This window comes from Tursiops truncatus, chromosome 13 (assembly GCF_011762595.2).
Source record: "Tursiops truncatus isolate mTurTru1 chromosome 13, mTurTru1.mat.Y, whole genome shotgun sequence".
Taxonomy (NCBI): Eukaryota; Metazoa; Chordata; class Mammalia; order Artiodactyla; family Delphinidae; genus Tursiops; species Tursiops truncatus.
Window position 1 is genome coordinate 8,958,566 of NC_047046.1, and position 13,635 is coordinate 8,972,200.

A 13,635-nucleotide genomic window follows, 5' to 3' on the forward strand; every position below is an offset into this window, starting at 1 on the left:
CTGGCATCTTTTGCCATAAACAGAAAATAGCTACATATAAATAAATACATTTAGAGTAAAGTAATGAATTAAATTCTTGCCTGCCAGAGGATCTGAGCCTGAGAGCTGAGATTTTTCCAGGGACAGAAGCATTATAGACATGATAGCGACTAAGTGGAGCTTGTTTTTTGGAGCAATCAGAAAGATTGAGGGACAGTTAAAAGAGGGTGGGCTTCCTCCCCATGGGATTTGAAGTTGTAGAATGTTCCGTGTATGCTCTAGAAACATCTGGAAGCTCATAGATCACACTTTGGGAAGTACAGAGTTGTGCACAGCTGGGCAGCTGCCCAGCTCACAACCTCCCCATGGTGTCCTTGCATGTGCTATCTGCCTGATGCCCATGAATAACAGACCTCACCCTCTGTGACCCAGGCTTGGCGAATCAGCCTCTTGCCTTTCATCTTTGGCCTTGACCCCATAAGGATATGCTTCCAGAGCTACTAGGGCCATGGTTTTAGACTTGTGGACAGAGTAAAAGGAGCAAAATCAAGCTGACATCTAGACAGAAGCAGATGGAAAGCAGCAAAAGAAAGTCTAGGCTGTGCTGAGGGCCTGGCCTGGGGTGTATCCAGCCAAACTCTTGACCTTTTTTTTTTTTTTAGAAGATGTTGGGGGTAGGAGTTTATTAATTAATTAATTAATTAATTTTGCTGTGTTGGATCTTAGTTTCTGTGCGAGGGCTTTCTCTAGTTGTGGCAAGCAGGGGCCACTCTTCATCGCGGTGCGTGGGCCTCTCACTATCGCGGCCTCTCTTGTTGCAGAGTACAGGCTCCAGACACGCAGGCTCAGTAGTTGTGGCTCACGGGCCTAGTTGCTCCACGGCATGTGGGATCTTCCCAGACCAGGGCTCGAACCTGTGTCCCCTGCATTAGCAGGCAGACTCTCAACCACTGCGCCACCAGGGAAGCCCCAACTCCTGACCTTTTGAGATATGGGAGCCAACAAATTCATTCTTTTGCTTAAGTTCATCCAACTGAAATAGCCATGACTGGTTCACAGTGACAATATGGTCTGGTCAACAAGCACCAAACTTGAGGACGCCACAAGGATTTACAAAGGAAGTGTGTGATGGTCAGTTTGATGTGTCTGCTTGGCTAGATGGTAGTGCACAATTATTCAGACACTAATCTGGGTGATGCTGTGAAGATATTTTGTTGATGTGATTGAAGTCTATAATCGGTTGACTTTAAGTCAGAGAGACTATTCTATGTAATCTTTGTGGGCCTGATTCAGTCAGTTTGAAAGGCCTTAAGAGCAGAGCTGAGACTTCCTTGAAGACCCGGAAATTCCTCCTGTACAGAGCAGCTTTACCCTAGAGTCCTGGCCTGCCCTTCCTGATGGCCTGCTCTACAGATATCAGACTTGGCTAGTCAGCCCCACAATTACAAAGACCAATTCCTTGCAATAAATCTCTTAGTGTACATCTCTTGGTTCTGTTTCTGTGGCAGATACCTGAATGATACAGTAGGAAAGGAAAGAACTTGTGTGGAAGGATATGCATCTTTAAACCATGTTGATAAGTACATGTAACTGTCTTATGTTCCTTTAATTCTTTGCTACACTAGTAGGGTTTAATAGTCAAGCCCTTTCTGCTCGTCATGGAAAAATAGAACTAGTTTTTGGTGGATTTGACCATCCCAGTCCCTTGTGGAAGAAGAAGGGAGAAGGGGAGATTGTAGAGGAGATCAAGCGTGAGATATCTGGGTGGAGGAAAAGACAAAATGTCTTGGATGAAAGGGGGAAAGTGGGTTTCCTTTCCCTCCATACCACCCCACCTTGGAGTAGGAAGAGATGTTCTTGGGCAGTGGGACAAAGGAAGAAGAAGGGTCTGTGGGTGTTGAGAACAGAGGGGAATCTGAACCCCATTTCCTTACACCGCTGCAAGACCCCAGAGGTGGAGCAGTTCATGGTGTGTCTAGGCCATGGGTATCCCAGCCAAGGGTTCCTGCATTCAGAGCCCATTCCTTGTATTCACAGGGCCTTTGTCTAGGGTGTGCTGGTGGGCAGGGACTGCACCTCTTTTCAGCACAGATACCACCATATGCATGTATGTTGACTACAAAGACGAGCAATCACCAGGAGAGTAGCTGCTTCTCCCTTGCCCTCAACACTCATATTTTGGGGCACCTCACGGGGCACCTTGCTTTAAGAAACCTGACATATGCTCTTCCCAAATAAAATTTGTCTTCAAGAAAAAGCCAAACCTGACATATGGAGATTGGAACTTACCCAAATGATCAGTAGTCATCTTCAACAATCATTGCATGCCCACACTGCACCAGGTCCATTTGCTACGATTTCAGACCCTATTGGTGGCCCTGCAAGGAAAGGAGATTCAGGAAAACGAAGCATTCCCAGGGCCACATGCTGGGTGTCACACAGCAAATTTAGCCCTTGCTTTTTTCATGAAAGCAAACAACCTTCTGTTCCACTCAGTGTTTTAAAATTCATTTTGATCTATTTCAGATATGAGAAATAATATTAGAGCATCTGTATACCTACCACCTGGTTTTAAAAAAGAAAAGATTACCAGCTAAAGCCCCTACCTCCCCCTCTCCAATCTCAGTCCTTCCCTCTCCCCCCTTAAAGGTACTCTGTATCTTGAACTTGGTGTTGATCATCCCAGGGAGTTTACACTTTATTGAAACATATTAATGTAGAATAGTGTTACCTGCCCTTAAAATTCACATAAATAGTATCATACTGTTTGTGTTCTTTGGGAACTTGCTTTCTTTACTCAGCATTACTGTTTGTGAGAATCCTCCATGTTGAATAGTGTGATTCTGAATCATTTATTTCCCCCATTTACAGAGTTCCATTGTGTGAATCCACTACAATTTATTTATCCAGTCTACTGTTGATGGGCATTTGGGTTTTTACTTCTTGCCTATTTTTTTATCATTATGAACAATCATTTATAAAGATGCAGATCATTTATATCCTGCCCAATGCCTTTGGACAGGAGTTCCTGGTGAATATATCCCTAGGAGTAGATTGCTGGGGCATGCGGCCTGTGTATCTTCTACTTAACTAGACTTTGCCAGATTGTTTTCTAAGGTGCTTGTACCAATTACACCCCCACCAGCAGTGCATGAGAGATCCATTTGTTCCACATTCTCGTCAACACTTAGTATTATCAGGCTTTGACATTTTAGCCAATCTGATGAGGGTGAAATGGTACCCCATTTGGGGTTTAATTTGAATTTTGCTAGTTACTAGGGAGGCTGAGCAGCTTTTCAGGTATTTATTAGCCATTCGAGTGTCCTCTTCTGTGAAATACCTGTCTGGGGCTGTCACATGGAGTTTTAGAAAGGGATCTCTTTAGGCAGGGCCACTCTTGGGATATTTTATTTTTTATTTTTTAATTTTTGAAGCACCAACTTGCCAAACAAGTTGACGTTCAAGACTCTAACAAAGAAGAGAAACAGGGTGAGGGGTGGGGGCGGGGCTGAGGCAAAGGAAGTGGGACTCTTCTCTGTTTCTCTCAGTGATGCCCCTTAGGAGTCAGCATTGAATGATGAACCTTAGGACAGCTCATATTTCTGCAGGTCTCGTAATTGTCACCATTTGGACCTTCATGCCTCCACTCTTGAATTGAGCAGGGAGCAGCACTCCCCTTTACAGGTGTGAAAAACAAGGCCTCCAAGGTGCTAGGTGACTTGCCTAAGGCCACATGGCATCATGACTCAAGCTGACTGGAGTGCAAGACCTGCTGGCACCCCAGCACCCAGAACCAGTGGTGAAGGCCACTAGGAAGGCTGGCGAGAGCACCATGGAACCTCACCTGTGGGCTAAGGTGGGTCCTGTCAGGGCAGTTGGATGCTCTAAGCAGGGACTCAGTGGGAACCAAGGCCTGATTTCAGGGAGCTCATAGTCTTAGGTCAGGAGGTCACAGCAGGCTGAGAGCACAAAGCCCCAAGGCATCCAGGCTGGGAGACTGTGGGGGAAAATCCAGGTTGGTGAAACCAAGCACTGGCTCAGGAAGGGGTGCAGGGTCCAGCCTGCTGGTGAGGTAGCACTGGATGCACTTGCTGCAGCAACAAATAGGCCCCGGTGCACAGTGGCTCAGCATGAGAGCCATGTGTTTCATAGCTATGGGACAATCCTTGGCAGGTGTTCCTGGATGGTCGAGGCTGTCCTCCACATGTGATCCAGGAAGCCAGCCTCCTCCCTACCCTTGAGTCTTGCATCCTCCTCCTGGGACCAGTGAGTGGGCCGGGCATGTTCCTTTCCTGGCAAAGGCAACAGTGCAAGGGATGTATGTCTTGAGATGTGGTCTCAGAACTGGCACGCCAACACTTCCAGCTCATTCTTTTGGCCAAAGCAAGTCATGTGGCCAAACCCAAGCTCCAGTGGCAGGGACATATGCCCCACTCACAGTGGGATGGACACTGCTAAGCCACATGGCACTGTGTATGAATAGAGGGAAAGGTGAAGAATTGGGGTCAGTGACACCATCAACAATAGGTAGATATTATCCCTCCTATTTTCTAGAGGAGGATGCTAATATCCAGAGAGGTTAAGCACCTGGATTTGAGCCACACAGCCAGACAGCCACAGATTCAGGATTCAAGCCCAATGGCTCTTGAACCCCCAAGTCCTGGTTCCTGCCAACACCATGTCACATCAAAACATAACTCTGCTACTGCTGGCATCATCAGGCAGCCATTTCCTGGTGACTGACTTTTAAATAAAATGTGGAGCGCACAATTTCCTGTACCTAATCTCTTTTACATTTGTCTCTTGTCTGGGCCACCATCTGTCCCTCCACTCTGCAGTGATGCTTCAGCAGTGGGGCAAGGCCTTGCCAGCCAGCTTCCGTCCACCTTCATTGCCACTTAGCAACCTACCGCAGATGCAAGGTTCCTGACACAGGATCCCATGATTAACAGATGCTGTTTAGTTAGCTTTATTTCCGTCGTGTTTATGGCCTCCCTGAGATTATCTTAATCCCGTAGCCCTCCAGAATATACATAATGCATTTGTGGCCATTTGCCTCCCTGGGGATTGGGAGGAAGAATGGGACTGTCAGTGACTCTCTCTTAGTCCCTCTAAGGCCAGACTTCATCTTGTAGAGAAGTTTCCAGGCTTAAGAGAGGCTGGGAGGTCAGAGGTGATAGGACAGCTCAGCAGGAGTAGGGAATATGAGAAATCCAGGGGAGTCTGCCTGGATTTTAATCCACTCACTGACTCTGTGACCCTAGGCAAGTTACATCATCTCTGTGCCTCAGTGTCCTCACCTGTAAAATGGGAATAATAATAATGCCTACTTCATGGAGTTGTTATGATGTTAAATGAGTTAATTCTTAGTCCCTACAACAGTGCCTTGCACACAGGGATTAAGTTATAATTAATTATAATTATATAGCTATTATATTGGGCTTCTGAGGCTCATCTTTTGCCCACCCCTCTAAGCATCACTTATTTTTCCCAAACATCAACACTGCTAATAGCAGTCTACATTTATGGAGTGCTTAGTGATGTCAGGCTCTTTGCATGCACTATCTCATTTAATTCTCACAACACCAAGAGGTCCCCATTGTACAGATGGGGAAACTGAGGTTCAGAGAGGTGGAGTGCCTTGCCCCACATCTAAAAGGTGGCAGAGCCAGGATTTGAATCAGAATTTGGACTGGGGTCCCTCTGACTCCAGCCCTGCTTCTTGTTGCCCCTAAATTATACCTGTATTCGGTCTGAGAGGAATGGAGATGGAGAGTAACTGACTCTACTTCCACTATGTCATTGCTTCTTCCAACCACCTCACTGGGGGCTTTACCACACTTCACAGTTGATGAAGCAGGTTCGGGAGGTGGAAGTGACTTGCCCAAGGACACGTGTAGGAATGGGACAGCCAGGAGTTGCTGCTCCATTTGAACTCATGTCTGACTTCAGACTCGATTTAGGCATCTGACCCTGAGATAGCAATTGATTCTGTGTCTGCAAGTGGCAGCGTAGTGATTCAGATCCCTGCCTCTGGACCCAATGCTCTTTCCTCTGCCTTTGTCCAAAGAAATTGCTGCCCAGAGAAGGAGAGAGGAGGAGAGAAAGGAGCTTTAAGGGGCAGGGCGTACCCCAAAGTCTAGCTTTGGGCTCACTCACTTATTGCCATCCAGCTTGGGTGCTGCCCAGAGTCATACTCTGGTCCCAGGGGGGCTCAGGCTTGGAGCTGGGGTTGGCGGATACACCAAGTGTCCACCAGGTGGGGCTTTTGCTAAAGGCCGTGCTCCCGGAGGTCCCAGGAGAGGCCTCGCTGCCCCACCCTGGAAAGTACAACTGGGCACACACACCACTGTACAATATACTCACCCACATGCAGCCTGTGCAAACCTGTGTGTGAGCACACAGGTGTGTTCCAGAGAATCTGTTTCTGGCTTGTGTGCAAATGTGCATGAATAGATGTGTGCACTGGCATGCAGGTGTGTATGTGTGTGCATGTACATGTGCAAATATGTACGTGTGTGTGTGCAAAAGCGGGTGTGGCACATGTGTGGTAGGTTAGACCTGAGGTCCTCAGGCTCATTTTAAAGTCTCTTTCCTAGACTGGAGGTGGGAGGCTGGGACAGATGACCTCTCAGGGTCCCCAATGCCTGGCACATTTGCCAAAGATCCTGATGGACACCAAGGATTTGCAGCAAGAAGGGTCAGGAAGAAGGGTAGGAGGGCTAGATTTATTTCCTGGGTCAGGAAGTGTTTGAATTGGGGGGACTTTGCTGCCCCAGATGCTGAGTCTTTAGTCCACAGAGGTTTCTGGGGTTGGAGGAATGGGGACCCAACCTTCAAAGGAGAGCTTCTAGAGCCTACATTCTGGACTCCCAGACCTCTGGAGAGTGTGGCTGGAGGCTGTGGGTACAAGGGAGACTCAGTTCTGGGATCCAACCTTGACTCAGCCCCTCACCCGCTGGGAAATGAATTCAAAGCCCCTCAGAGGAGTTAGAGGCAGCTGAGAAAGGGAAGCGGGTGGCATTCAGGGTTAAGAACTTAAGCCCCAGCATCAAACAGAACTGGATTTGACCCCCAGCTTTGTTGCTTACATGCTAGGTGACCTTGGGCAAGTCACTTGCCCTCTCTGAGCCCCCATTTCCTCAGCTATTAAAGGGAGGAAATGGCCATACTTACCTCCAAGTGCTGTTATGAGGAGGAAATTAGATAATGGGCAGAGCGAGCCGGGCTTGTGGAAAGCAGGTCATAAACGGCAACATTATCATTTTTTTTCGGTGCTGTGGGGCCAAGTGGATCATCTTTTGGTTCGTGGGAGCCAAGAGCTAGGACATCAGAAGCTCCAAGGAGGCTGAGGGAGTGGTATCTCAGGGACTGGCTGCCAGGGTGGCAAACACAGCCCCTCTTGGCTCTGATTTGTCTGAATGGCATCTTCCAGAAGGACCTTCATTCACTTCCCTCCTGCCCTGAACTTAGGCAGCAGGAAAAGCTAGAGCTAGGGTCAAGGCTTTTGCAGCAAGGCTACGAAAAGGTGCAGGTTTTCCCACCCAGCCTCCAAACCATGCTCAGCCATTGTCCTGTTGAATGAACTTGGGTGAGCTGTTCTGTCTCTTTGAGCCTCAGTTTGCTCATCTGTAAAATGGCACAGCCATGATAGATTGTGAGATTTGACTAGAATGTTAGTGAGGCCCCCAGTGCATAGTAGGCACCATTATGACAATGACGATGACAATGTCATGATTGGACAGGGGCAAAAAGGAAAGTGTAAGCATTCACATCTCCCCATCTTACCTAAGGAGAAAAAGAATTCTTTCTTTCTTTTTGGCTACTGGATGGTACTTTGCTGACTAGAGGAAATGTGAGAACCTCAGATTTGAAGAAGGAGGAGAAACTAGAGCAGGAGGGGGGACGGATATGGAGGAAGAGGGAGAAAGAGCTGGGGAAGATAGAAGCTGAGAGTGAGCGATGTGTGAGAGAAGACGGATGAGCTGTTTGAGAGGAGAGAGATTAAAAACAGAAATTGGAGCGGTTGCTTTAATGAAGGGAACTTTGGGGAAAGAAAGAAGCAAAAAAGGATTTTAAGGCATTAAGCTCTCCATGCCCCACCCCTTAAGAAAGCCAGCAGTAATAGTCTATACTCTTCATTGAAGCTTTAAGGGTCCAGTTTTGTGGAGTTTTATTTGGGTGGGGGTGGGGGTGGGCATGCTGAAGGGCTTTGTTGCTCTCCTCTGGACACGGGGAAGACCCTTGAGAGTTCATAGACCTGGGAGCCAAGAGAGGAATGGGTGCCCTAGTGGGCATGAAGCCAAGTGGGGACACTTGAGCCAGATGTATGGGATTTGGGAAAGGTGGAGAGCCAAACGGGTGCCCTCAATTCTGTGGTGGTTGTTTTGGGGGACTTAGATCACTGTCCAATTTGCACACTCTGCTGCTAAAGTAGGGGTGCAGAATTGGAAGGCAGATTTCTGCCCTGGAGCCAGCTTCTCAGGGGCTCAGGGAAGCTGTGTGCCTGAAGAAGAGCCTGTGCCAGTGGGGAGCAGTGTTCTAGAAATTCTAATTAGCTAATGTTTCTAAATCTCCTGGAAGCTGCCAGGTGCCAAGTGGTGTTTCATTCTGGGGATATTCAAAGAAAGTTCAGTCCTGGTTCTGGCCATAGATCCAGCTCTGAAAGGGACCCTGGGCTATTTCATGACCAGAGCTATTGGGATGCTTAAAAAAAACAAACAAAAAAAAACCCAGACATGGCATAGTAAAGTCAGCTTAATAAGGATATATTTTCCAGTTCAAATGTTCTGTGCTTTTAGAAAAAAAGGAACGTGTTGAGTTTCTTTCTTTAAATTCATAGAGTTGCAGCCACCTCCACCTGGAGTTGATCTTTTTGTATAGTGTGAGGTAGGGATCTAATTCTGTTTTTTCCCATCTGGATAGCCAGTTGGCCCAGCACCATATTGAAAATGAAGTCTCTCCTTTACCCACTAGTTTACAATGCCAGTTCTGCCATCTCTTTGTGTAAGTTCATTCAATATTGGTGTGAGTCTGTGTCTAAGCTTTTAATTTTGTCCCCTGAGTCTCTTTGTCAGTCATTCTGCTCACTGTCTTTATTATTGAAGTTTTATAATAAGTCTTGATATATGATAGGAAAAGTTCCCTCATCTTATTATTCTTCAGAATTGCCCCTGCTGTTCTTGGCCCTTGCACCTTCATAAGAATTTTAAGATGGGCTCGTCAAGTCCTATGAAAAACCTTATTGGGATTTTCATTGGAATGGTCTTAAATTTACAGATTAATTTGGAGAGAAATGACATCTTTACCATATTACAGCTTGCAGCCCATGAGCATGGACGTCTCTCTATTTAGTCAGATCTTCTTTCATAGGCATCTCAAATGGATGTGATACTGTGCTATGTGTATCAATCAGGGGCTCAGGAAAAAACAGATCCCCTCCACCCCAACTGAATTAAGATTCCTGATGATAAAAGTAATTTGTAGTCATAAAAGAAATTAAGATGATGGTGTGGAAATTATGAGACCTCTAAAACCATTTTCCTCAACTAATGTCTGTTAACCAATTGATGTCTAGTTTTCCTTAAATTTTTTCTAAGTAACATATTTTAAGCAAAGATGGGATTATTTATAATACTGTTGTAGAACCTGCTTATGTTCACTTTACCATATATCCTAGACATCTCTTCACCTCAACACATATACACACCCCTCATCTTTCTTAATAATTGAATAATATTCTCTGGTAGGTGTATTGGTCAGGGTCCCAGCAAAAAAAAAAAATCAGCTGGAATTTTTTTAATAAGACTATTTACAGCGGTGTGTGCTGGGGAATGTTAAGGCATCCAGATGCTAGCAAGAGAGGGAAGCCATTAACACCCCAGATCTGAAGAGATGTGAGGAGGGAGAAGTTACTGGGGCCCAGTGAGAGCAGAAGGACAGCTTGACAAGGGCTGTGGCTGTAGAAGGACCCAGCCACTGCCAGGACTAAATATCCCAACCTTTCTCTCCCCCTGCCTTCTTATCTCTTACCAGGGCCTCCCATTGTCCAAACCCAGCTGGAAGCCAGAGAGCAAGGAAACCTGGGAGATGTAGTCCATAAAGGTCAGATTCCTGGGACATTGGGCAGGGGATGGGGAGAGTGTGAGGAAAGGGAACAAAAGGAGAATAATCAGCACAGTGTGAATGTACTATCATTTGTTTAATTAGTCTATAACATGGGAGGGGAATCAGGCCAAGGGACCCTGTCCCTCTTGTGTTGTTCCTCTCCAGTTTAATTGGTAATTGAGAGTTGGCACATAGTTAAGGCTACAGCCCTTGCTTTCTGGGCATCTCCTTTTCCACTCATTCTTCCCATGAGAGGCATGGGAGGCTCAAATGCAAAGAGTCCTAGGCTTGATGTGAGTAAACCCAGGTATTAGTGCTTGTTCTGCCACCTTCACAACCATGTGACCCTGAGCCAGCCACTTCCTCTCTCAGGGCCTCATTCTTTCCATCTGCACTATGGGAATGCAAATCTCTGTCCTGTTTATTGTGAGACCAATAATAATGATAGCTACTAGATACAGCACATTTACATAATGCTTTAGATAGACTAACTCATTTAATCTTTATCACTTTGTACAGTTATTAGCACTGTTGTACATACAAGGAAAACGAGGCACAGAAAGGTAAACTAACTTTCTCAAGGTCACAGAGCTTGTAAGTGACTAGCTGGAATTCACATCTAGACAGTCTGCCTCCAAGAGTTGCAATCCTAAGCACTATGTTATGCTAACGATTTCTTTATAAAGCGTCCAACAGCCAGTAGGTGCTTAATAATGGTAGTGGTTGACAGCATTGTGTCAAGTGTTTTGCACGTAAGGAACTGCTGGCTTGGTTCTGTTGCCAGTCACTTCAGCCTCTGGATCTGAGACCTAACCATGGGCCAACTTCCAGGGACACACCCCTGCAGGTGTCAGCCAGACACTCCCATATCCCTTTCTCCTCTCCCAGGGCTAGAAAACTTCCAGATGAATTTGGAGTGTCTACTTGTCTTTCTTCCTGCCTGACAGCTGCGGTGGGCAGTGCAGAGCTACTGAAGGACATTTTCTTTTGTTACAGCTTTGATGCTGGAGATTTCGCATATCATTATGTTCGTGGCTAAGGACCTGCCATTATCTTCCCTGAGATTCTTGCACAGTTTTTGAATTTCCTAAAGGATCTGGCTCTTGGTCTGCTTGTGCTTTCAGGATGGGCTGCCCCAAGCCACCCTCTGCTTTCTCTGGGGTGGGAAGAGGGTGTCTTCTTTGCCATTGTAATTTTTAAAATACTTACCTTGATGTGTGGGTCTTTGACAATCAGGAATCAACCAGGAACCTGCTTAAGTTTTTGTATATCTGCGTACATGTGTGTTTGTGGCAGGGAGAATGTGCTAAGAACATGCAAAACAGCTTTTCTCAAAAATATTTAATATTCTAGTACTTTAGTTCCCAAATCCAAGGCTGATTGCTGAAAAAGTCTTGAGTTTCCTGGTTTCTTGGTCTTTCATTAAGGACCACCCATAATAATATCATTCCCTCAGCTAACTCCGTTCAGGGGGTAAACACTTAACTGCTTAATTCATTATCGCTGAGACTGAGATGGTAACAGATGCCGTTGGAACATAAGCCCCCACGTCTAATAAGGCACAGGCGCACGATGCGCTTGGAATATGGTGGGGAGAGATGGCTGAAATTTATTTTTTGAATAAAGCAATAAGCCTCTAAGCAAAGCTAATATGTTTCAGCCCAGACAGAAAGACATGATCATTCAGTATTTATGTAGCAACCCATTCCTCAGTGGGACTGCAAGTTTCTACCATTAAGATTGTCAGAATTCTTCAGAGACCTACTGTATTAAGTCATTTAAAAATATCACAGACTTAAAACAATCTGAATTATTGGATTTTCTCGCTGCTCCTCAGTAAGCATGTTTGCTGTGGCAATTTCCTGCTCGGTCAAAGGTGCAGCCTACGTCAGTCAGGAAAGTACAAAAGTTCCATGCAGAATTTTTATTTGGAAGTCCAGTAGTCCCTAACAGCTGAGACAAAGTCAGGCATAAATTTAATTTATTATTTTTCTTTTAACTTCTTCTTTTGACATAATTTCAGATTCCCAGAAATGTTGCAAGGAGAGTACAAAGAATTTCTGTGTACCCTTTCTCTAGAGTCCTCAAATGTTATTTTGCATTATTTGCTATATCATTCTTTCTGTGTAGATAGATTTAGATAAATAAATAGATGCATATTACTTCTGTCTGTACTGTTTGAGAGCTAGTTGCAGACATGGTGGCCTTCCCTTTACCCCTAAATACTTCAATGTTCTCTCTGAAAACGAGGATATGTTGTTATATACCCACAGTACAATGATTAAAACCAGGAAACTAACATGATACAATACCATTATCTAATCTGTTGATTTATTCTAAATTTGCCATTGGCTCCAATTAATGCACTTTCTAGTAAAAGAAAATGCTGGATCATATGTTTTAATCGCTTGTCAAGTCTCTTCTGCTTTCTTTTTCTTTAAAATTTTTAAATTTTTAGAAGTTTTTGTCTGCATTGGGTCTTCCTCTAGTTGTGGAGAGCATGGGCTACTCTTCATTGTGGTGCGCAGGCTTCTCCTTGTGGTGGCTTCTCTTGTTGTAGAGCCTGGCACATATGCTCAGTAGTTGTGGCACGTGGGCTTAGTTGCTCTGCGGCATGTGGGATCTTCCCGGACCAGGGATCGTACCCGTGTCCCCTGCATTGGCAGGCGGGTTCTTATCCACTGTGCCACCAGGGAAGTCCCCTCTTTTGCTTTAATCTGGAATAGTTCCTCAGTCTTTCTGTGTGTTTCATATGACACTGACATTTTTGAAGAGAACAGGCTGTTTACTTCTAGAATTACCCCTCCATTTGGGTTTGTCTGATATCGCTTCACAATTAGATTCAAATTATGCACTTTTGGCAGGAATACCACAGAAGTGGTGTTGTGTCCTTCTCCATACATCATATCAGGAGGTACATGATGTCAATTTGTTCCATGACTGCAAAGTCAGACATAAATTTAAAATAATCTTGCATCAAAACCTTGATTTGTTAAAAATTGCTTTGAAAGGTTTCACACTCGCTCCAGATTTTCTACTACAGGTCTTTAAAAAAACAGACTCAAAGACAAGAAGCTGCAAGCTTTACAGATGCTCAGGAGAAAATGTGGCCATTAAAAAAAATTGCCATGCAATAGTTATGAAATTTCCCTAAATTCATTTTGCAGAATGAGAACTGTAATTTAAACGTGAAGTTATCGAGAGCTTAGATACACCACATATCACGTGCAATTTAATCTGGCAAGGAAACAGGCCACTCGGAATTGCTAACTAGGCCTAATTCATTACATCTTGGTGAATGCTGTACTTTTGGCCTTATGAGTCTTTCAACTTGTGCATTAATATATTTACCCAGGCCTCATGGAAGATGTATGGGGATAGTAACAGAAATACTGTATCCTTGTTTAAATCACATTATGTTTTTTAAACAGCTCGAGTGATTGCTCAGAAAGATCACACCTTCTTCTGAAGCATTTATGAAACAATTATTTACATTACATTAAAAACTTTAATTGCCTTGAAGCACGTGTTCCAAGACACAGATATTGG

At 45.0% G+C, this 13,635-nt stretch overlaps 1 long non-coding RNA gene across 2 annotated transcripts in view; it reads left to right on the forward strand.

Annotated features, from left to right (window-relative positions):
• The first annotated feature begins 3,489 nt into the window (after nt 1-3,489).
• The window catches only part of LOC141276138 (uncharacterized), a 33,881-nt gene continuing 23,735 nt past the window's right edge, over nt 3,490-13,635 (forward strand). The window contains exons 1-2 of one of the 2 annotated variants that reach the window (XR_012325116.1): nt 3,490-3,835; nt 10,015-10,083. This is a non-coding gene — a long non-coding RNA (uncharacterized lncRNA). The remainder of the gene's footprint in view (nt 3,836-10,014; nt 10,084-13,635) is intronic. The other variant, XR_012325115.1, reaches the window with a different exon arrangement.